The sequence below is a fragment of the Oncorhynchus gorbuscha genome, linkage group LG01 (genome assembly GCF_021184085.1).
Source record: "Oncorhynchus gorbuscha isolate QuinsamMale2020 ecotype Even-year linkage group LG01, OgorEven_v1.0, whole genome shotgun sequence".
NCBI classification, from domain to species: Eukaryota; Metazoa; Chordata; class Actinopteri; order Salmoniformes; family Salmonidae; genus Oncorhynchus; species Oncorhynchus gorbuscha.
In genome coordinates, this window is record NC_060173.1 from 27,514,414 (window position 1) to 27,538,237 (window position 23,824).

The following is a 23,824-nucleotide window of genomic DNA, read 5'->3' on the forward strand; positions in this document are numbered from 1 at the left end:
AAGATAAAGTGAGAGCGAGGTAGAAAGGCTGGGAGATACACACACTCAGAGAGAGAAGAGAACGAGAGAGTATGAAATCTCCCTCGCCTCCGTATTTAGATTGTTTGTCATGGATTTGTTTATGTGTTTTCAGCCTCTGCATGAGCAGTCTTCACACCCTGCAGCCACATTGGTTGGCTCTGGTTGAGCACGCTGACAGCTAGTTAGTGAGAGAATCGTTTCAGCTTTCAGGACTAATTTAGCTTTCCCTTTTACCCCCCTTATTTTCCTTTTTCTCAACTGGATACATTTTTTAAGACTGTCTTAAATAATGCAAACTATATAAAAAAGTTCACCTTTCAAAGTACTAAGAATGAGCTGGTTTGAACTGTTAGTCAAAGATCGAAAAATGGCTATATGAGGATATGGGGAAATACAGAACATCTGTGTTGCTCTTTCAGACACAGACCTGAGATTCCTTATGAGATTTTTATGAAAGTAAATTATTTCTTCCATCTTTCCCCTTCAAGGTTATCAGAAGTGCCCTACCCAACACCAAGGGGGCCTGTGTTTCAGCAGTGTGTGGAGGAAATGAAATAGATGCTATCAGTATCCTCCACTGGATGACAGCGTGTGCATTCATAATGTCTCTGTCAGAACCACAATATTGTGGCTGTGTTTCAGATCTGTTTGATATGTGTCCTGATACATACACATAGTAGTAGTACTGTATGAATGCTACTACTTATGTTCTACAAGACCAGTGCCTGGAGACTCATTTGTTGTTTTCAACAAGTATGCAGCAGATACTGTATGTGTAACTTTTACACCTATTATTGTAACTTAAGGCCCATTTAGTCCTCATAATTCTGTCTCTGACTTGGCTACTGTAGTATTGTAGCAACTAAAAAGCCTGCAGTAGTTCATCATTGGCATCATTACTGTTAATCCAGAACTAGTAAATGTTCTCATTGTGCCAGTGGTAGGGAGCAGATGGTGCTGGGGAACGGGCAGGGGACAGTTGATCTCTTCTCTGCTATCATTAATGTCAATTGGCCCATATCCCCAGAGATCCACGCAAAATGGAGAGAATGGGTCAGGGCTCCAAATAGAGGACAGCAGAGAGTAAGGTGTCAGAGATGGAGAGAAGTGAGCAGCGAGAGAAGGAGAGGGGGTTGGACTGGAGCAAAGAGTGACCAATGACCCCATAGTTTGAGTGACAGATGAGGAAGAGAGGAGGAAGAGCGGGGGTATGGGTTGGAGGAGAAGTAGTCAGAGGAATAGTTGGTCTACTTTGGCACTTGAATGTTCAGAAATGAAAATTACAACATTGCCATACATTCATTATATTCTTCAGCTTTTGAGTTGAATGTGTAATCTAGAAAAATATGAACCTACATGTTGATGCAAATAGAAAGTTGTTTGATGCCAGGCATAACATGTAAAATAAGTCATTTCAAAAGCATTCGGATTGTATTGATGTGCTCTTCTCTCCCATCACTCAAGACAGGACAGTTACAGCCACATTTCTAGCGGTGTGTTGCCAGCTCCTTGCAGATGGTGATGGAGGAAGAAATTAAATGCACTTTTCTCCTGCAGTTGGAATCACAGCTTCCACATGTTGATTTTCTTCAGGGCTGTTGTCTTTCTTGTCCCTGTGCCCTCAACAATGCATTCACTGTACAGTACGGTGGTTTAACTGGAGATTTAGCATTGTCCTTTAGTGTATGATGTTACTACAGGCTCAAGCTGTGGATTGTTCAAGAGGCTAGAAATGCCTCTAATACAGAAATGGGAAACTGCAGATAAACCATTGTTATGTGTATGGCAAAATGAGTTGTTTAATTGGGAGTGTGAAGTTTAGTGGAGATTTATTTGCATAGGATTTACTCAGTAGTTTGATTGGCAGCTCAGACAGATTTCAATTTGAACTGCAGACATGGATTGATACCCTGGCTCCTTTATTACTCTCACCCTGATTATGCTGGAAGATGAATCAATAAGGCTTGCTCAACAATTCATTCATGCATTGATTCCCTACTTTGGTACAGCAACAAGCTAAGATTGTTACATTCAGTAACACTGGCAGTGTCTTTAGGCCTGGGGTGAGCCTTGTTCATTGATAAGTTGGATAGATAGGACATGAGGGGAACAGACGGTTGTACTGTTACAAACCAAAATGCATTCACCTTTGGCCCTCCATGCCTGGTGTGCTGAAATGGAGGGCAACTGTACTGAGAGAAACTCATCCTGAAATGTTCTCTTCTCACCATTGTATGCTGTACGGTTAAACTGTAGCCTTTACATACACATACTTGATATTCAGTTATCCTGTCAGCTAATTCCAAAACCATTCCAAATAGCATACATCCAGCACATAAGCATTTACATGTTCCTGCTTCCAGTCACTTTTCAACCCTGTTTACATGTATATACGCCTATCACGCCTACACTGACCCAAACACTTACACTTACATAAACACACTCCACACCACCACCATGCGCACACACCCACCCACAACTTATGTCGCCATACTGTTTACTATTATTATTATTTGTATTTATCCTGCTACCAGTCACTTTCTCCTAGTCCCTGCCTATATGTACATATCTACCTCAAATACTCCAGGGTCCCTGTACAGTGTACACTTGGAACTGGCACTGACAGTGTATATAGCTTCCTCTCTTATTTCTCACGTTGTTCTTTTTTATTATTATACTATTTTGAAATTGAGTACTGCACTGTTAGGTAGGGCTTGAAAGTTAAGAGTTTCACTGTACTTGACATGAAAAATATGTTAACATTTGGTACCTTGACAGACTGTCAAACAACTTGAATTAATTTTCAACTTCCTATCAAACAAATGCTAAGAACAACGAAGCCTACAGATTTGTCCAAGTGAATTTCCACCCATGGCTAAGTCTTGTTTTCCTCCTCTACACCTGACACAGAGTGTGATGGATGGTCATGCATGGCCTTAACAGGGCTAAAATGGAGGCAGCTGCTTGGGGTGACCTGTCCTCCGCTCCTCCTCGTAAGTCATTAACACAGCATCATTAGGAGCCTCATACACACCTGGAGGGCCAGGTGCAGGGTCACTACATGCAACTTGCTGGACAAGCTGAGCTTCTGAAGCGGACAAAGCAACTCACTATGAAACATTGATGTCTTTCGTGTATGACATTCCTTACCTATACCCTGTGTGAAGATGGCATTTTATTGCAGTCAATGCATCTTCTCTTATACCTTTATGATTTTGTTACTTGTGTTAAATGGGCCCAAAATGGTTTTATTTTTCAAACCATTCCATATATGTGTACATTTACGATCAACTTCATCCGCAACAGTCAGTAGCTTGTCATGTCAATGTGAGTGTGTTGGCCACGTCCACTCGTAGTAATTGGCCACACACATGATCTTAAATGTTTTTTGTGCCTTGAAAGGTGGTCTGTTTGAACAGTGGGGAAAGAATGGTTTGAAGAGGTAGCCATGCTATATGCTCTGCAGGAAAGGTTTTTGATGTTTTATAATAACCTTTCAGCATGGTCTGTGTTTTAATCTCTTTAAAACCATCTGTTTTACAGCTTAAAACCCATCAGTCTAAGCCCTGTCTAAGCCAAACCAAGGATCATTTCGCTACTTGATTTTGAATTTTAAGACCCCTTTGAAGAATTAAATAAATCTACACTACCGTTCAAAAGTTTGGGGTCACTTAGAAATGTCCTGGTTTTTGAAAGAAAAGCAAATTGTTTACCAATTAAAATTACAACAAATTGATCAGAAATACAGTGAAAACATTGTTAATATTGTAAATGACTATTGTAGCTGAAAAGGCTGCTTTTTATGGAATATCTATATAGGTGTACAGAGACCCATTATCAGCAACCATCACTCCTGTGTTCCAATGGCACGTTGTGTTAGCTAATCTAAGTTTATCATTTCAAAAAGGCTAATTGATCATTAGAAAACCCCTTTGCAAGTATGTTAGCACAGCTGAAAACTGTTGTCCTCATTAAAGAAGCAATAAAACTGGCCTTCTTCAGACTAGTTGAGTATCTGGAGCATCAGCAATTGTGGGTTCGATTACAGGCTCAAAATAGCCAGAAACAAGACCTTTCTACTGAAACTCATCAGTCTATTCTTGTTATGAGAAATGAAGACTATTCCATGCAAGTAATTGCCAAGAAACTGAAGGTCTCGTACAATGCTGTGTACTACTCCCTTCACGGAACAGCGCAAACTGGCTCTAAACCGACTAGAAAGAGAAGTGGGAGGCCCCGGTGCAGAACTGAGCAAGAGGACAAGTACATTAGACTGTCTAGTTTTAGAAACAGATGCCTCACAAGTCCTCAACTGGCAGCTTCATTCAAAAACAAGGACATTTTTAAGTGACCCAAATCTTTTGAACGGTAGTGTATATGAAAATATATTTGATGAAAAACATTTTTTGGCCTTACTTCTATTAGCAATATACAAACACATTGAATAACAGAGTCACTGCAAGGAGCAACAGTCTCTAAAACATATCATTAGGAAGTATGTTCTGGAGTGTCTACTATACAGTGCCTTGCGAAAGTTTTCGGCCCCCTTGAACTTTGCGACCTTTTGCCACATTTCAGGCTTCAAACATAAAGATATAAAACTCTATTTCTTTGTGAAGAATCAACAACAAGTGGGACACAATCATGAAGTGGAACGACATTTATTGGATATTTCAAACTTTTTTAACAAATCAAAAACTGAAAATTTGGGCGTGCAAAATTATTCAGCCCTATTAAGTTAATACTTTGTAGCGCCACCTTTTGCTGCGATTACAGCTGTAAATCGCTTGGGTTATGTCTCTATCAGTTTTGCACATCGAGAGACTGAAATTTATTCCCATTCCTCCCTGCAAAACAGCTCGAGCTCAGTGAGGTTGGATGGAGAGCATTTGTGAAAAGCAGTTTTCAGTTCTTTCCACAGATTCTCGATTGGATTCAGGTCTGGACTTTGACTTGGCCATTCTAACACCTGGATATGTTTATTTTTGAACCATTGCATTGTAGATTTTGCTTTATGTTTTGGATCATTGTCTTGTTGGAAGATAAATCTCCGTCCCAGTCTCAGGTCTTTTGCAGACTCCATCAGCTTTTCTTCCAGAATGGTCCTGTATTTGTCTCCATCCATCTTCCTATCAATTTTAACCATCTTCCCTGTCCCTGCTGAAGAAAAGCAGGCCCAAACCATGATGCTACCACCACCATGTTTGACAGTGGGGATGGTTTGTTCAGGGTGATGAGCTGTGTTGCTTTTACTCCAAATATAACGTTTTGCACTGTTGCCAAAAAGTTCAATTTTGGTTTCATCTGACCAGAGCACCTTCTTCCACATGTTTGGTGTGTCTCCCAGGTGGCTTGTGGCAAACTTTAAACGACACTTTTTATGGATATCTCTAAGAAATGGCTTTCTTCTTGGCACTCTTCCATAAAGACCAGATTTGTGCAATATACGACTGATTGTTGTCCTATGGACAGAGTCTCCCACCTCAGCTGTAGATTTCTGCAGTTCATCCAGAGTGATCATGGGCCTCTTGGCTGCATCTCTGATCAGTCTTCTCCTTGTATGAGCTGAAAGTTTAGAGGGCCGGCCAGGTCTTAGTAGATTTGCAGTGGTCTGATACTCCTTCCATTTCAATATTATCGCTTGCTCTGTGCTCCTTGGGATGTTTAAAGCTTGGGAAATCTTTTTGTATCCAAATCCGGCTTTAAACTTCTTCACAACAGTATCTCGGACCTGCCTGGTGTGTTCCTTGTTCTTCATGATGCTCTCTGCGCTTTTAAACGACCTCTGAGTCTATCACAGTGCAGGTGCATTTATACGGAGACTTGATTACACACAGGTGGATTGTATTTATCATCATTTGTCATTTAGGTCAACATTGGATCATTCAGAGATCCTCACTGAACTTCTGGAGAGAGTTTGCTGCACTGAGAGTAAAGGGGCTGAATAATTTTGCACGCCCAATTTTTCAGTTTTTGATTTGTTAAAAAAGTTTGAAATATCCAATAAATGTCGTTCCACTTCATGATTGTGTCCCACTTGTTGTTGATTCTTCACAAAAAAATACAGTTTTATATCTTTATGTTTGAAGCCTGAAATGTGGCAAAAGGTCGCAAAGTTCAAGGGGGCCGAATACTTTCGCAAGGCACTGTATATCTGAGAGATATAAGACAGATCAGGAAACGTGTATTTAACCCTATATTTTGGGCATTAAACCATCTCCATACAGTATATACAGTACTTGCATAAATGTTTTCAACTGGTACCGGAGGACCTTCAGATGAGTCTTGTAAGACCTGTGGCTGTCCGAGAGCAAAACAACTCTGTGTGTTCCAAACGGTTCAGATGCTACAGACATAAATTGGAAGATCGGCTGTACCGACTTCAGACGAGTCTCCTGACACTTCTGGAGGTCACAGATCAAAACGGAGAACCCCATCATGTCTGTGAGAGTCTTATCTATCCAATAGCACGTAGGTCAAACCGTACAGACGATTTTGTGAGAAGACCTATATTTGGGATGTCTCATTGTCTGACAAACACTGCTCTAGCTCTGTCACCTTTCAACGCAGATGTGGAAGTGTGACATTGGCGGATGCTGTGGATTGAGATGCAACCGATACAAAAAAAAAACAGATCTCTAGCTTAATATGACATATATTTAGGGAGATGTTTTATTATTATGATAATTAGATTTACACGTGGGCGCGGACATCGACCTAAGGGGTTTAATAAATATGTATTGAATTTGTATTATTTTTTATAATTTTAACCTGTTGATGTGCACGAGGTACAGCCAGCTCCATCAAAGCCTGGAGTGTTATTCTGCAGAATGGGACAGTTCAGTATAGTATTCACCATTGAGAGAGTTATTAATGTACATGTTTGTAGTGTCTCATATATTATTGTGTGTATTGTTATATGTCTTTATGTCGGCTTAGTATTTCATGAGGGGACTTTGTGATTACAATAAACACATTTTAGCTTCTGGGAATAACGTGAGGGGGTATGTGTTGGACAACAAATGTGTTGTCTGTAATTAAAACATTGGTCTTGTATCAGTCTCAAAGCAATGCTGGAGCCAATCCAGGTATACTGCACCAATATATGTAATTAAAGCTTAATTAGAGTAAACATCACTCGCCAGAGGATCAAATTCAAGGTGATACTTCTGAGTTGGAACAATATGTTGTGGTCAAAAAGGCTGCACTTCTTATGATTTATGAAATGAACCTTTACCCCCAAAAATGTAACCATTCCTTATTTAAAGAACATAAAAATACATGTACTGCACACTGGAACACAAATAAATAATACTTTTTTTTATAATACTATTTAAAACCTAATGTATTTAGCATAGCAGTCCACCTATGTTAATAATCATTAAGAACAGCTCATGATCATTTAGCCAATCACAACAATAATGGTAATGTATACTCTGTTTTTTCAAAGGAGTCAGTGGTGGTGGATATGTATACAAATATGTAGGTTAACAATCAGCATAATACACTTTGGGATGTGAGCAGACTGCAGTACAGAAGCACCAATGCAGAACTCGCCGTCTTGTAAACAGACAATATCAACAACCTCCATTCACTGACTGCATGATTGAAGGACAAATTAATTTCAGGTTCCAAGAAAATAAATCTGGTTTTACCATCCAGATGTCGAATGCTTTTTTTACTTTTTTTTGAGTTGAACAGATAAAGGAAAGAGAGAACTCTGGCAATATGGCCAACGTCATTTAAATAGTAACATGGCCTTGTCAAACCTTTGTTTGTAGACATTGTTTGAAATACTGGGGGTGACTTTATAGGCAGGAAGAGAGGGACAGGTAAATTCAGGTTTAACACAGATGGCTGAGGAAGTTAAGCACATAAACCCACATAGTGTAATGTTGGTCATTCATTCATATTCATTGTTTTCTTGCTGAACAATTCTATAATTTGCTTGATTGCAGAAGCTGGATGGCTGTACTGAGGAAGATGGTTGTGTGAGAGATAGGGATAGAGATGAGAACGCATTCTAGTGTAGTGTGCTATGGTAAGATGTAGAGTAAAGGATATAGACAAATACCATGTCCATATTATGGCAAGAACAGCTCAAATAAGGAAAGAAAAATGACAGCCCATCATTACTGAAGGTCAGTCACATCAACCATCTAGCGCTATGATGAAACTGGCTCGCATGAGGACCGTCACAGGAAAGGAAGATCCAGAGTTGCCTCTGCTGCAGAGAATAAGTTCATTAGAGTTAACAGCCTCAGAAATTGCAAACCAAATAAATGCTTCACAGAGTTCAAGTAACAGACACATCACAACATCAACTGTTCAGAGGAGTATGTGTGAATCAGGCCTTTTTGTTTGAATTTCTGAAAAGACACCACTACTAAAGGACACCAATAGGAAGAAAATACTTGATTGGGCCAAGAAAAACGAGCAAGGGACATTAGACTGGTGGAAATCTGTCCTTTGGTCTGATGAGTCCAAATTTGAGATTTTTGGTTCCAACCGCCGTGTCTTTGTGAGACGCAGAGTAGGTGAATAGATGATCTCTGCATGTGTGGTTCTCACCGTGAAGCATGGAGGAGGAGGTGTGATGGTGTGGGGGTGCATTGCTGGTGAAACTGTCAGTGATTTATTTAGAATTCAAGGCAAACTTAACTGGCATGGCCATCTCAGCATTCTGCAGCAATACAGCATTATGCAGCGATACAACATCCCATCTGGTTTGTGCTTGGTGTGACTATCATTTGTTTTTCAACTGGCCAATGACCCAACATTGGGCTATTTGACCAATAAGGAAAGTGATGGAGTGCAGCATCAGATGACCTGGACTCCAAAATCACCTGATCTTTACCCTTGAGGCCCTGGGTCAAACCCCACCCTGTGCAATTGGGTCCTAGACTTCCTGACGGGCCGCCCCCAGGTGGTGATGGTAGGAAACAACATCTCCACTTCACTGATTCTCAACACTGGGGCCCCACAAGGGTGTGTGCTCAGCCGCCTCCTTTACTCCCTATTCACCCATGACTGCGTGGCCATGCATGCCTCCAACTCAATCATCAAGTTTGCAGACGACACAACAGTAGTAGGCTTGATGACCAACAACGACAAGACAACCTACAGGGAGGAGGTGATGGCTCTCGGAGTGTGGTGTCAGGAAAATAACCTCTCACTCAACATCAACAAAACAAAGGAGATTATCATGGACTTCAGGAAACAGCAGAGGGAGCACCACCCCTATCCACATCGACGTGACAGCAGTGGAGAAGTTGAAAAGTTCCTCGGCGTACATATCACTGACAAACTGAAATTGTCCACCCACACAGACAGTGTTGTGAAGAAGGCGCAACAGCACCAGTTCAACCTCAGGAGGCTGAAGAGGTTTTGCCTTTCACCTAAAACCCTCACAAACTTTAACAAACTTTTACAGATGCACAATTGAGACCATTCTGTCGGGCTGTATCACCACCTGGTACGGCAACTGCAGCGCCCACAACCGCAGGGCTCTCCAGAGGGTGGTATGGTCTGCACAATGCATCAGCGGGGGTAAATTACCTGCCCTTCATGACATCTACAGCGCCCGATGTCACAGGAAGGCCAAAAAGATCATCAAGGACAACAGCCACCTGAGCCACTGCCTGTTCACCCCCTTTTCATCCAGAAGGCAGGATAAGTGCAGGTGCATCAAGTGTGTACTGTTGTGTACTGTTGTGGTTGGGGCACGTGACCTGAAAGAATGCTCCACTTGGTTTTCGTCCGGTTTTGAACACAGTTTATTCCGTCTTAAATTTGATTGATTATTTACATTTAAAAATACTTACAGTTGGATTAGGAAAGTTGTTTGAAATGTTTGGATCAAGTTTACAGGCAACTTATTAGATACTTTGTAGTAATGTTGCGCAACTTGGAACCAGTGTTTTTCTGGATCAAACACGCCAAATAAATGGACATTTTGGAGATATAAGGACAGAATTTATCGAACAAAAGGACCATTTGTGATGTTTAATGGACATATTGGAGTGCCAACAGAAGAAGATCTTCAAAGGTAAGGCATGAATTATATCAATGTTTCTGAGTTTTGTGTCTCACCTGGCAGGTTGAAATGTGAATATCATGTGTTTGTTTGATGGGGTGCTGTCCTCAGATAATATCATGGTTTGCTTTCGTCGTAAAGCCTTTTTGAAATCTGACACTGTGGCTGGATTAACAAGAAGTTCATCTTTACACCGATGTATAACACTTGTATGATTCATGAATTATTTTTAGGAGTATTTCTGTTTTTGAATTTGGTGCTCTGCTTTTTCACTGGGTGTTGTCAAATCAATCCCGTTAACGGGATTGGCGTGCGAAGGGATCACTAAGATGTTTTAAGTAAAAATACTTTTGAGTTCTACCTGTCGTGTTTTTGGGTATTTGTACTTTATTTTACTATTTATTTATCTAAACAACTTTTACTTTTACCGCACTACATTCCCAAAGAAAACAATGTACTTTTACTACTTACATTTTCCTTGACACCCAAAAGTACTCATTACATTTAGAATGCTTAGCAGAACAGGAAAATTGTCTAACTCATGCACTTATCAAGTGAACATCTCTGGTCATCCGTACTGCCTCTGATCTGGCACTCACTAAACACAAATGCTTCATTTGTAAATTATGTGTGTGTTGAACAGTGACCCTGGCTATCCGTAACTTTAAAAAACAAGAAATCATGTAATCTCTTTTGCTTAATATAAGACATTTAAAATTATTAATATTTTTACTTTTGATACTTAAGTACATTTAAAACCAAATAATTGTAGACTTTTACTCAAGTAGTATTTTCCTTGGGTCACTTTTATTTTTACTTGAGAAATGTCTTTACTGTTACTCAAGTATGAAAATTGTGTACTTTTTCCACCACTGGTACTGTATATATAATAATTATAATTATCATTATCATTATTTTGTTGTTGTATTCCTTCCTCTGTAATACTACTAGCCAACTACCAATTTTTTGAAGTTGGCTTTAGCTAGACCAGATTGGGAACCTATCTCCCAACCTCATAACTAGCTATCAAGAAGCCATTTCAGGCAATCAAGTTAGAGAAGCTAGATAATCTAGCTATTTTAGCTGCCGTGCCTGCTGGCAAGGTCATTAGACTTTAGAGAAGCAAACAAATACTTTAGAAATGTACTAAATAAGACTCAAATTCCTTTCAGTCTCTTACCCAGATTTTACCAGAGATGCAGAGAAGCATATTTAGTTTCTTTATCAGTAGAACCACCAGTCAGGAGGATTCAGACAGCTTTTTTTATACATAGAATTAAGCATAATGATTATGGCTCTAGATTACAGGAAAAAGAAAAAGCTGTTTCAGGTGTTTGAAAATGCTTAATTCTCCAACCACGCTCCAGCCATCCTCATGCATTTTGTGCCACTTTAGATTGTTTGGGGTGTATGACGCCCCTATGTGTGTGTGTGTGTGTTTATTTGTATTTTTTATTTTTTTTATTTCACCTTTATTAAACCAGGTAGGCTAGTTGCGAACAAGTTCTCATTTACAACGGCCAAGAAAAGCATAGCAGTGTGAACAGACAACAACACAGAGTTACACAAGGAGTAAACAATAAACAAGTCAATAACACAGTTGAAAAAAGAAAAAAATAATCTATATACATTGTGTGCAAAAGGCATGAGGAGGTAGGCGAATAATTACAATTTTGCAGATTAACACTGGGGTGATAAATGATCAGATGCTCATGTGCAGGTAGAGATACTGGTGTGCAAAAGAGCAGAAAAGTAAATAAATAAAAACAGTATGGGGATGAGGTAGGTAAATTGGTTGAGCTATTGACCGATGGACTATGTACAGCTGCAGCAATCAGTTAGCTGCTCAAATAACACATGTTTAAAGTTAGTGAGGAAGATAAAAGTCTCCAACTTCAGCGATTTTTGCAATTCGTTCCAGTCACAGGCAGCAGAGAACTGGAAGGAAAGGCGGCCAAATGAAGTGTTGGCTTTAGGGATGATCAGTGAGATACACCTGCTGGAGCGCCTGCTACGGGTGGGTGTTACGATCGTGACCAGTGAACTGAGATAAGGCGGAGCTTTACCTATCAGGGACTTGTAGATGAACTGGAGCCAGTGGGTCTGGCGACGAATATGTAGCGAGGGCCAGCCGACTAGAGCATACAGGTCGCAGTGGTGGGTGGTATAAGGTGCTTTAGTAACAAAACGGATGGCACAGTGATAAACTGCATCCAGTTTGCTGAGTAGAGTTTTGGAAGCTATTTTGTAGATGACATCGCTGAAGTTGAGGATCGGTAGGATAGTCAGTTTAACTAGGGTAAGTTTGGCGGTGTGAGTGAAGTCGGCTTTGTTGCGGAATAGAAAGCCGACTCTAGATTTGATTTTAGATTGGAGATGTTTGATATGAGTCTGGAAGGAGAGTTTACAGTCTAGCCAGACACCTAGGTACTTATAGATATCCACATATTCTAGGTCGGGTGATGTTGGGTGGTGATGCTAGTCGGGCGTGCGGGTGCAGGCAGCGAACGGGTGAAAAGCATACATTTGGTTTTACTAGCGTTTAAGAGCAGTTGGAGGCCACGGAAGGAGTGTTGTATGGCGTTGAAGCTTGTTTGGAGGTTAGATAGCACAGTCTCCAAGGAAAGGCCAGAAGTATACAGAATTGTGTCGTCTGCGTAGAGGTGTATCAGGGAATCGCCCGCAGCAAGAGCAACATCATTGATATATAGAGAGAAAAGAGTCGGCCCGAGAATTGAACCCTGTGGCACCCCCATAGAGACTACCAGAGGACGGGACAACATGCCCTCCGATTTGACACACTGAACTCTGTCTGCAAAGTAGTTGCTGAACCAGGCAAGGCAGTCATTAGAAAAACCGAGGCTACTGAGTCTGCCGATAAGAATATGGTGATTGACAGAGTCGAAAGCCTTGGCCAGGTCGATGAAGACAGCTGCACAGTACTGTCTTTTATCGATGGCGGTTATGATATCATTTAGTACCTTGAGTGTGGCTGAGGTGCACCCGTGACCGGCTTGGAAACCGGATTGCACAGCGGAGAAGGTACGGTGGGATTCGAGATGGTCAGTGATCTGTTTGTTGACTTGGCTTTCGAAGACCTTAGATAGGCAGGGCAGGATGGATATAGGTCTGTAACAGTTTGGGTCCAGGGTGTCTCCCCCTTTGAAGACGACGACTGCGGCCGCTTTCCAATCCTTGGGGATCTCAGACGATATGAAAGAGAGGTTCAACAGGCTGGTAATAGGGGTTGCGACAATGGCGGCGCATAGTTTCAGAAATAGAAGTTCCAGATTGTCAAGCCCAGCTGATTTGTACAGGTCCAGGTTTTGCAGCTCTTTCAGAACATCTGCTATCTGGATTTGGGTAAAGGAGAAGCTGGGGAGGCTTGGGCGAGTAGCTGCGTGGGGGGTGGGCTGTTGGCCGAGGTTAGAGTAGCCAGGAGGACGGCATGGCTGGCCATTGAGAAATGCTTGATGAAGTTTTCGATTATCATGGATTTATCGGTGGTGACCGTGTTACCTAGCCTCATTTCAGTGGGCAGCTGGGAGGAGGTGCTCTTGTTCTCCATTGACTTTACAGTGTCCCAGAAATTTTGGGAGTTAGAGCTACAGCATGCAAATTTCTGCTTGAAAAAGCTGGCCTTTGCTTTTCTGACTGACTGCGTCTATTGGTTCCTGACTTCCCTGAACAGTTGCGTATCACGGGGACTATTCGATGCTATTGCAGTCCGCCGTCTGTGTGTGTGTGTGTGTGTGTGTGTGTGTGTGTGTGTGTGTGTGTGTGTGTGTGTGTGTGTGTGTGTGTGTGTGTGTGTGTGTGTGTGTGTGCGTGCGTGCGTGCGTGCGTGCGTGCGTGCGTGTGTGTGTGTGCGTGTGTGTGTGTGTGTGTGCGTGCGTGCGTGCGTGCGTGCGTGCGTGCGTGCGTGTGTGTGTGTGTGTGTGTGTGTGTGTGTGTATGTGCATGCATTAGAGAGAGAGAGATGAAAAGGATAGATAAGTATGTTTATCATGCACTTCAAAAATTAAAGATGGACCCTTCCTTAGATTGGGAATAGTTGCTGAAATGAAGAATAATGATGGTAACATACAGTATATTGCTTTCAGTGACATCACATTGTATCTTAACTGCATGTTTTCAATTACCAATGCTTTCTTCTGTCCCACTAAGCTCTGTTGAAATAATGCATGTGGAGGACTTCATAAAAGCACTGTGTGCACACATACGCACACACGCACGCATGCACAAACGCACACACACACACACGCAGCTAGATGGATGACCTTGTACATAAGACAGAATAATAACGACAGGAATATTGGGCGCTAGTATCATGGTATGCACGTATGCCAGGGCCCACAGGCTAACTCCGGGCCAGCCATCCAACATGGAGGCGCTGAAGTTAATGGGAGTGGACAGGAGGAGATGGGGGTGTGATACTCGGCTCACCGCGAGCACTTCCGACCGTGGCGGGCATGCCTGAAAAGGTGTGTGAAAGCGATCTGATTTAGGCTACAGAGGCTACAGTCCATCACACGGGCGGCAAAGTAAATTCAGAGAAAATTAGTCTTTATAGATAGTGTATTGGTCCTGACTGCCGGCAGTCAGTATCCATTTATGGTAATGGTGAGACTCATAAGCCAAGGTGGCATCCTCAGGCCTGTTTATTTTTTTGTTCAGGAATGCATTACTGTTTGCAGTTTGTTTGTTTTACTGTATATTTATTATTTTAGGACAAAAGGAAGGGACAAAAGTTCCCTTCAGAAGTTGTCCTTCCAGAAAGTAGTCCTTCCAGAAAGTAGTCCTTCCAGATAGTAGTGCTTCCAAAAAGTAGTCCTTCACTTCACTGCTGTAAGTCTGTTTAGATTTGGTCTGCTATAAATGTTTCAAAATCCATTCCCTTATTTGATCTATGAGCATATTCGACCATTGAAGACCTGGAAGAGGGGAAACCACTAGAGGTTACTGGTTACTGTAACAGTTTTAATGGGCCATCATTAGTGTGTGATGGTTATTGAGGGGGGAAGAGTGTGAGAATGGACTCCACTTGATGAGGTGTAATAGATATAGGCAGAAAATCTTACGCAAATGTGTAATTTAGTTTGAAAAGATACCATCGTCTTGCGGAAAGAGGGGATACAAGAATGACACAATGTTTTCTGGGGTTGAGGCCAACTTTTTCAGAAATGGGACGTTTCTTGTTTTCCATGTCAGTTCTTTTTACAGGTAATAATTGGGCGAGGGTGACAGAAGTGCCATCCTGCTGATTTGGCAAATGATTAAAACCAGCCCAGGTGTTCATTCCCCATCTTTTACAAGTGTATATAATCCTCTGCGACAGTGTTGAGGAGGAAAAAAGGACAGATCAAAATACATTGAAAAATACTTAAGTGTAGGATACTGAATAGAGCATTTCTGATAAATACATAATATTGACAAAATTGAATACCAGATTTAGTCGAATACCAATAGATTACTATTTATTTAAATGACTAATTAAAATAAATTTAATTATGAAAATGACAAGTTATTTACTTAATTAGATGTAGCAAGATAATACATTGTTTAAATGCCATGTCTGCGATCAAAATGTTGGGTTATTTCTCCAGTCAGATCTCACTTCACGTAATTGCATGTAGCCATGCATTATAACCAGAAAGGCACTTCTGAAAATACTGATTTGTCTCTAGTAAAATAAGTCTCAAGCACCTATCAACAGCACAGTCTTTATGACAAAGCTAAATCAAACAAACCACCACCTTTTTCCTCTTCAAAAACTGGCACTTACACCCCGTACTCTCCCCCGGCCTTTGTTTGCGAGATGAGATGTTCAGTAGTTTTCCTCGGTCGGACCACCTGAGTGGCAGTGACACAGAACACCATCACCTTCCTATCTGGGCCATGCCACGGCCAACTCAGGGCCCACACCAGAGGGAGTTGATCAATCAGCAGGCAGGGCATTAATCTTATTTGACACACTGAAAATACTCCCCTTGGAGGACGTCCGGTGGTTCTGGGAAGCAATCCAAAAGCAGAGCCCGGCCCGGTGCTGCCAGAGTGATGCAGAGTGTTTGTGGGGGCTGGCATGGTGGGTCGGAGGTAGGAGAAAGTGGAAGGAGCAGGTGGAAGGAGGTAGGTATGTAGAAGGCGCGAGATGAGGGGTAGGCAAAGGTATGGAGATAGAGTAATAAAGCAATAAAGGATGGAAATAGAGTAATAAAGCAATAAAGGATGGAAATAGTGTATTTCAACAGCTGTGCAAGGCAGAACTTAGCATGGGTTCATTGCAAGCTGCTCTGTTCCCTGTTACAGTCTTTGAGTCGTTATACTTGCCTTGGTACGAGCTGTAACAGCGTTAGTCTGTTGAATGAAGAAAGTCGGACCGAAATGCAGCGTGTAGGTTACTCATGACTTTAATGAACAGAATAGCGGTACATGAAATAGCTGAAATACAAAAACAACAGAACGGAACGTGAAACTAATTACAGCCTATCTGGTGACTACAACACAGAGACAGGTACAAACACCCACAAAATACACAGCGAACTCAGGCTCCCTAAATACGGTTCCCAATCAGAGACAACGATAAGCAACTGACTCTAATTGAGAATCGCCTCAGGCAGCCAAGCCTAACTAGACACACCCCTAATCATACACAATCCCAATGCTAATAAAACCCCAATATGAAACACAACATATAAACCCATGTCAAACCCTGGCCTACCCAAACATATAACAAAAACACAAAATACAATGACCAAGGCGTGACAGAACCCCCCCCCCCCAAGGTGCGGACTCCCGGACGCACCTCAAGAGCATAGGGAGGGTCCGGGTGGGCGTCTGTCCATGGTGGCGGTTTTGGCTCGGGACGTGGACCCCACTCCATAAATGTCCTATTTCCTCCCCTTCGCGTCCTGGGATAGTCCACCTCCGCCGACCATGGCCTAATAGTCCTCACCCAGATCCCCACATAACTGAGGAGCAGCTCGTGACTGAGGGGCAGCCCGGGACAGAGGGGCAGCCCGGGACAGAGGGGCAGCCCGGGACAGAAGCAGCCCGGGACAGAGGGGAAGCCCGGTACTGAGGGGAAGCCCGGTACTGAGGGGAAGCTCGGTACTGAGGGGAAGCCCAGTACTGAGAGGAAGCACAGTACTGAGAGGAAGCCCAGTACTGAGAGGAAGCCCAGTACTGAGAGGAAGCTCAGGCAGGTAGTAGGCTCCGGTAAATCCTGGCTGGCTGGCGGAACTGGAAGAGACTGGTTGTCTGGCCGATCTAGAAGATCATGGCTGACTGGCACTTCTGGCGGATCCTGGCAGACTGGCAATGCTGGACAGACTGGCGGCGCTGGGCAGACTGGCGGCGCTGGGCAGACTGGCGGCGCTGGCGGCGCTGGGCAGACTGGCGGCGCTGGGCAGACTGGGAGCACTGGCGGCGCTGGGCAGACTGGGAGCACTGGCGGCGCTGAGCAGACTGGGAGCACTGGCGGAGCTGGGCAGACTGGCGGCACTGGCGGCGCTGGGCAGACGAGACACTCCGGCAGCGCAGGAGAGGAGAAAAGCGCTGGCTGCGCTGAACAGGCGAGGCGCACTGGAGGCCTGGTGCGTGGTGCTGGAACTGGTGGTACTGGATCGAGGACATGCACAGGAAGCCTGGTGCGGGGAGCTGCTACCGGAGGACTGGTGTGTAGAGGTGGCTCTGGATAGACCGGACCGTGCAGGCGCACTGGAGCTCTTGAGCACCGAGCCTGCCCAAGCTTACCTGGCTCGATGCCCACTCTAGCCCGGCCAATAGGAAGGGATGGTATGTGCCGCACTTGGCTCTGCACCCGCACTGGAAACACTGTGTGCTCCATAGCATAACACGGTGCCTGCCCGGTCTCTCTAGCCCAACGGTGAGCACAGGGAGTTTGCGCAGGTTTCCTACCTGGCATAACTATTCTCCCTTCTAGCCTAACCCCAATATTTTTTTGGGGCTGCTTTTCCGGCTTCTAACCGCGTCGCCGTGCTGCCTCCTCATACCTGCGCCTCTCCGCTTTAGCCGCTTCTATTTCTTCCTTGGGACGGCGATATTCTCCCGGCTGCGCCCAGGGTCCTTTTCCGTCTAATATCATCTCCCAAGACCAGAAGTCCTTATATTGCTGCTCCTCACAATTAACAGGGAGAGTAGGCTCAGCTCTGACTCCTGACTCAGCCACTCTCTCTCTGCGCTCTCCCCCAATAAATATTTGGGGGTTACTTTCGTTTTGCGCTCTGCGTCGCCGTGTTTTCCTTTTAGACTCCATTCGTCTATAGCCCTCTTCGCACTGCTGAAGCGAATCCCAGGCGGGCTCCTGCACTCGCTCTGGGTCGGCCGCCCACCTGTCGATTTCTTCCCACGTCGTATAATCCATGCCTCTACCGTCCATAATGTCCTCCTTTCGATCCTGCCACTTTACACACTGCTCGGTCTGTGAGTGGTGGGTGTTTCTGTAACGGCGTCCGTCTGTTGAATGAAGAAAGTCGGACCGAAATGCAGCGTGTAGGTTACTCATGACTTTAATGAACAGAATAGCGGTACATGAAATAACTGACATACAAAAACAACAGAACGGAACGTGAAACTAATTACAGCCTATCTGGTGACTACAACACAGAGACAGGTACAAACACCCACGAAATACAAAGCGAACTCAGGCTACCTAAATACGGTTCCCAATCAAAGACAACGATAAGCACCTGATTCTAATTGAGAATCGCCTCAGGCAGCCAAGCCTAACTAGACACACCCCTAATCATTCACAATCCCAATGCTAATAAAACCCCAATACGAAACACAACATATAAACCCATGTCACACCCTGGCCTTCCCAAACATATAACAAAAACACAAAATACAATGACCAAGGCGTGACACGAGCTTACTGATTATCGAAGAAAAAAACTTTCTATGGCAATGATTCACATGTAGGACTGGTATTGGCAAACAAATATAAGTACAAATACACCATCGATAAGAGACATTACTGTGCAGCCATATTTATCGACCTGGCCAAGGCTTTCGACTGTTTATCACCACATTCTTATTGGCAGACTCAACAGCCTTGGTTTCTCAAATGATTGCCTCGCCTGTTTCACCAACTACTTTCCTGACAGACGTCAGTGTGTCAAATCGGAGGGCCTGTTGTCTGGACCTCTGGCAGTCTCTATGGGGTGCCACAGGGTTCCATTCTCAGGCCGACACTCTTCTCTGTATACATCAATGATATCGCTCTTGCTGCTGGTCAGTCTCTGATCCACCTCTACGCAGACGACACCATTCTGTATACTTCTGGCCTTTCTTTGGACACTGTGTTAACTAACCTCCACACAAGCTTCAATGCCATACAACTCTCCTTCCGTGGCCTCCAACTGCTCTTAAATACAAATAAAACTAAATGCATGCTATTCAATCGATCACTGCCAGCACCTGCCCGCCCGTCCAGCATCACTACTCAGGATGTTCTGAATTAGAATATGTGGACAACCACAAATACCTAGGTGTCTGGCTAGACTGTAAACTCTCCTTCCCAGACTCACATTAAGCATCTCCAATCCAAAATGAAATCTAGAATAGTCTTCCTATTTCGCAACAAAGCATCCTTCACTCATGCTTCTAAACATACCCTCGTAAAACTGACCATCCTACCAATCCTTGACTTCGGTGATGTCATTTATAAAATAGCCTCCAACACTCTACTCAACAAATTTGATGCAGTCTATCACAGTGCCATCCGTTTTGTCACCAAAGCCCCATATATTACCCACCACTGTGACCTGTATGCTCTCGTTGACTGGCCCTCGCTTCATACCCGTCCAGTGTTTAATTGCTATACTGTAATTACTTCGCCACCATGGCCTACTTTTTGCCTTACCTCCCTTATCTTACCTCATTTGCACTCGCTGTATATAGACATTTTTTTCTTTTTTATACTGTATTATTGACTGTATGTTTGTTTATTCCATGTGTAACTCTGTGTTGTTGTGTCGAACTGCTGTGCTTTATCCTGGCCAGGTCGCAGTTGTAAATGACAACTTGTTCTCACAACTAGCCTACCTGGTCAAATAATGGTGAAATAAAAAAATAATTAAAATGTTTTAAAAAATTGACTAGGGATGGTGACAGATACTGAGGCTATGACGCTTTAGATAGTGATGTCATGCCTCTGACAGATCTCAAAAAGCACATAACATGTAAACAAGAGATTAATAGATCCATATTCTTCATACAATTAGATTCAGAGTAGATTCAATACATGAAGATCAGAGGACACACTAACATCGCATTGGCATAACCTTAAATGTCACAAACATCAATAGAGATCCACTCTTAATTTTCCTCTGCAAACCCGAAAGGACCTTGAGCCATACACTTGAGGGTGAAGGAGCATCAGAGAAGGAGATACAGATGAGAGGTGTTGAGGAGTGCCAGGACGTGGCTCCTCTGTTATGAATGAAGGAGGTCACTCAGTTCTCTGTTGCTCAGAGGCTAGAAGGCCAGAAGTGACAGCAGAGCACTTGTGTTGACCACAGTCGACACATTGTGGTGCTCAATATGAGGTCAGACATAACAAGTCTGCTGATGACAACATGCATTTGTGGAGGACTACTTGTCATCCCAGTCTTCCAGAACATATGGACTCTTTCACTTTCTAATATTTCTGCATTGGCATGTTTGACATTGTGCTGTGAGATGTCAAATTGCTCGTTTGACATTTCTGTGATGGCTTTTTAAAGGCAGATCTGTCAGAAAGGAGACAGTGTGTTCTCAACATGTTTCTGAAATCATCACAAATAGCACAACAATAATTTAATGCTGAAAAACAAAGAGTTCCTTCCCACAGAGAGCCCGACTGCAGTCTAACCAGTGTTCTTCAACTATCAAGGAATCTAGATTTACAGTTTTCATTTAAGTCAGTCGAACCTGATGACCTCTGACCACTTAGCAATTGCATGAACTTGGGCACTATGATAAATAAACAGGGACCGCAGATGAAAATGTGCTTTTTCGCTAAATATGTAGCTTTTTGTGTGTTTTTCTGGCATCAAGCCTTTTGTGATAAACTGTACCATCCATCTTCCCTGTAATTAAACCCATATTAAGCCATACCAGATCACTGAAATGAATTGAAAGTGGGAGCAAATGAAATCTAACAACATTATTGAGTTCAGGCTCATCAACACTGGAGCTTGGTTTATGTGATGTGCTATGCTATGCCAGGAATTACATAGAGATAGCTTGACAGAAATACTGTGAAACAGTTGTGAAGATGTTGAATAATGTCCGATGCCACTGCAGGCTCACTCAGCTTTAGCTAGATAACATGGACAAAATAAATTTGGGCTGTATGATAATACTGTTATGAATTCTCTATTGACCAGAACACATCAAATCTGCCCTGTGACGCTCTACAAGAATCATCACCAGCACATTCAGACAAGAAATGTAACAGGCCAGTCAGTGCCTCCAGTGAAATTGGGGCTTTTTGAAGTGAATATCCTTTGCCTTGCGCCTGGATGCTCGTTGATACCCCCTAGCAGCCTGGGCACGCCATGTTGGGAGTAAAATCAGGTTGCATATGTCACATGATAAGGGCCGCCTCATGGAAGGATCTAACGAGCTAACCAGGTCACATCACAGACAGCCCAAAACAAAAATAAAACCCTGGTTACCAAACGAGGGGGCTGTGCCCTGATTGTGGACACATAGCAATGGAATTGGAAGTGAGATGAGTTTGCATGTCAGTTATTTTGAATGTCCTAATCAACAAGGTCTCAAAAACTGTACTGTTAACAAACTTTTCAAAATAGTACAGGTCAACATCTATGTATTGATGAAATGCTGTGTTGTGTTTAACCCCTAAAAACACCAACATATGTGTAGCCCTAAAGTGCCAACAGAGGTAATTTTTTACCCCAAATTGGTAATGATTGAAATGAGACAGCAGGTAGCTGTCCATCCAATTGGCGACAGATTTACTTGCGAATATTCAAAAATCATGTGAGAGAAAAATTACGTATTTTCCTGATTTGTTTAATATTAAGAGTTAACAATTATATGCTTAACAATAGTAAGACATTTCTATTCTACCAATGCTATGCTTCTGAGAAAGGATGGTTCCTCTCTTCCACGTTCACTCCCCGCAGCTGGTCTAGGTGTGCGGTCATGGACATGGGATAGAGATAAACTTAAGGAACAGAATATTGTTCCCAATCATCTTTGATTCTAAGTAACTTGTTCACATGGCATTTGACAAAGCGCCTCTGAAGTGTACAACAGTCCATCCTGTTATGTTATTATCTTCCAAGGGCACAGTTGTGTGGAGATAAAGAAAACAGAGGCTAGCTTGGTAGTGAAAGGAGTTTGTGCGGTATGACATCACACACCCGATATACATAGCCACAAGAAGGTAGCTTATGATGCCCTGATCTGCCAGAGAGGGGTGGAACAAACCATGACTATGCAGTTTTGGGGTTGCTATACAAACCCCTGCATTCTCTGTATTGTCGGGCTCTCAACGATCACCTACGGGTGGTACTTGACCAACTCCATTATTGCAATTATTGGAAAAATTCATTGATATTAAAGGTTGATTGTTTGAAGAAATTGAAAGTCTCTTCTCCCTTGCCTGATTAGAATTTCCACAAACTGACTTGCAGTGGAGAAAAATCAGTGCGTGATGATATAGTACACACTAAATGTAATATTTCACTTAAAGATTCTAGTATTGAATAAAAATCTAAAGCTAAATGTTTTTTTTCACCATGCATTAACCAGTTCAGAACAAGTTCTCATTTACAACTGTGACCTGGCCAAGATAAAGCAAAGCAGTTCGACACATACAACAACACAGAGTTACACATACAGTAGAAAAAGTCTACATACAGTGTGTGCAAATGAGGTATGATAAGGGAGGTAAGGCAATAAATAGGCCATGGTGGCAAAGTAATTACAATATAGCAATTAAACACTGGAATGGTAGATGTGCAGAAGATGAATGTGCAAGTAGAGATATTGGGTGCAAAGGAGCAAGATAAATAAATAAATACAGTATGAAGCTGAGGTAGTTGGATGGGCTATTTACAGATGGGCTATGTACAGGTGCAGTTATCTGTGAGCTGCTCTGACAGCTAGTGCTTAAAGCTAGTGAGGGAGATATGAGTCTACTGCTTCAGTGATTTTTGCAGTTCGTTCCAGTCATTGGCAGCAGAGAACTGGAAGGAAAGTCTGCCAAAGGAAGAATTAGATTTGGGGGTGACCAGTAAGATATACCTGATGGAGTGCGTGCTATGGGTGGGTGCTGCTATGATGACCAGTGAGCTGAGATAAGGTGGGGGTTTACATAGCAGAGACTTGTAGATGACCTAGAGCCAGTGGGTTTGGCGATGAATTTGAAGCGAGGGCCAGCCAACGAGAGCATGCAGGTCACAGTGGTGGGTAGTATATGGGGCTTTGGTGACAAAACGGATGGCACTGTGATAGACTGCATCCAAATGGTTTAGTAGTATTGGAGGCAATTTTGTAAATGACATCGCTGAAGTCGAGGATCGGTAGGATGGTCAGTTTTACAAGGGTATGTTTGGCAGCATGAGTGAAGGAAGCTTTGTTGCAAAATAGGAACCTGATTCTAAATTGGAGATGCTTATTGTGAGTCTCGAAGGAGAGTTTACAGTCTAACTAGACACCTAGGTATTTGTAGTTGTCCACATATTCTAAGAATAGAGAGAGAAGTGATGCTGAACGGGCGGGCTGGTG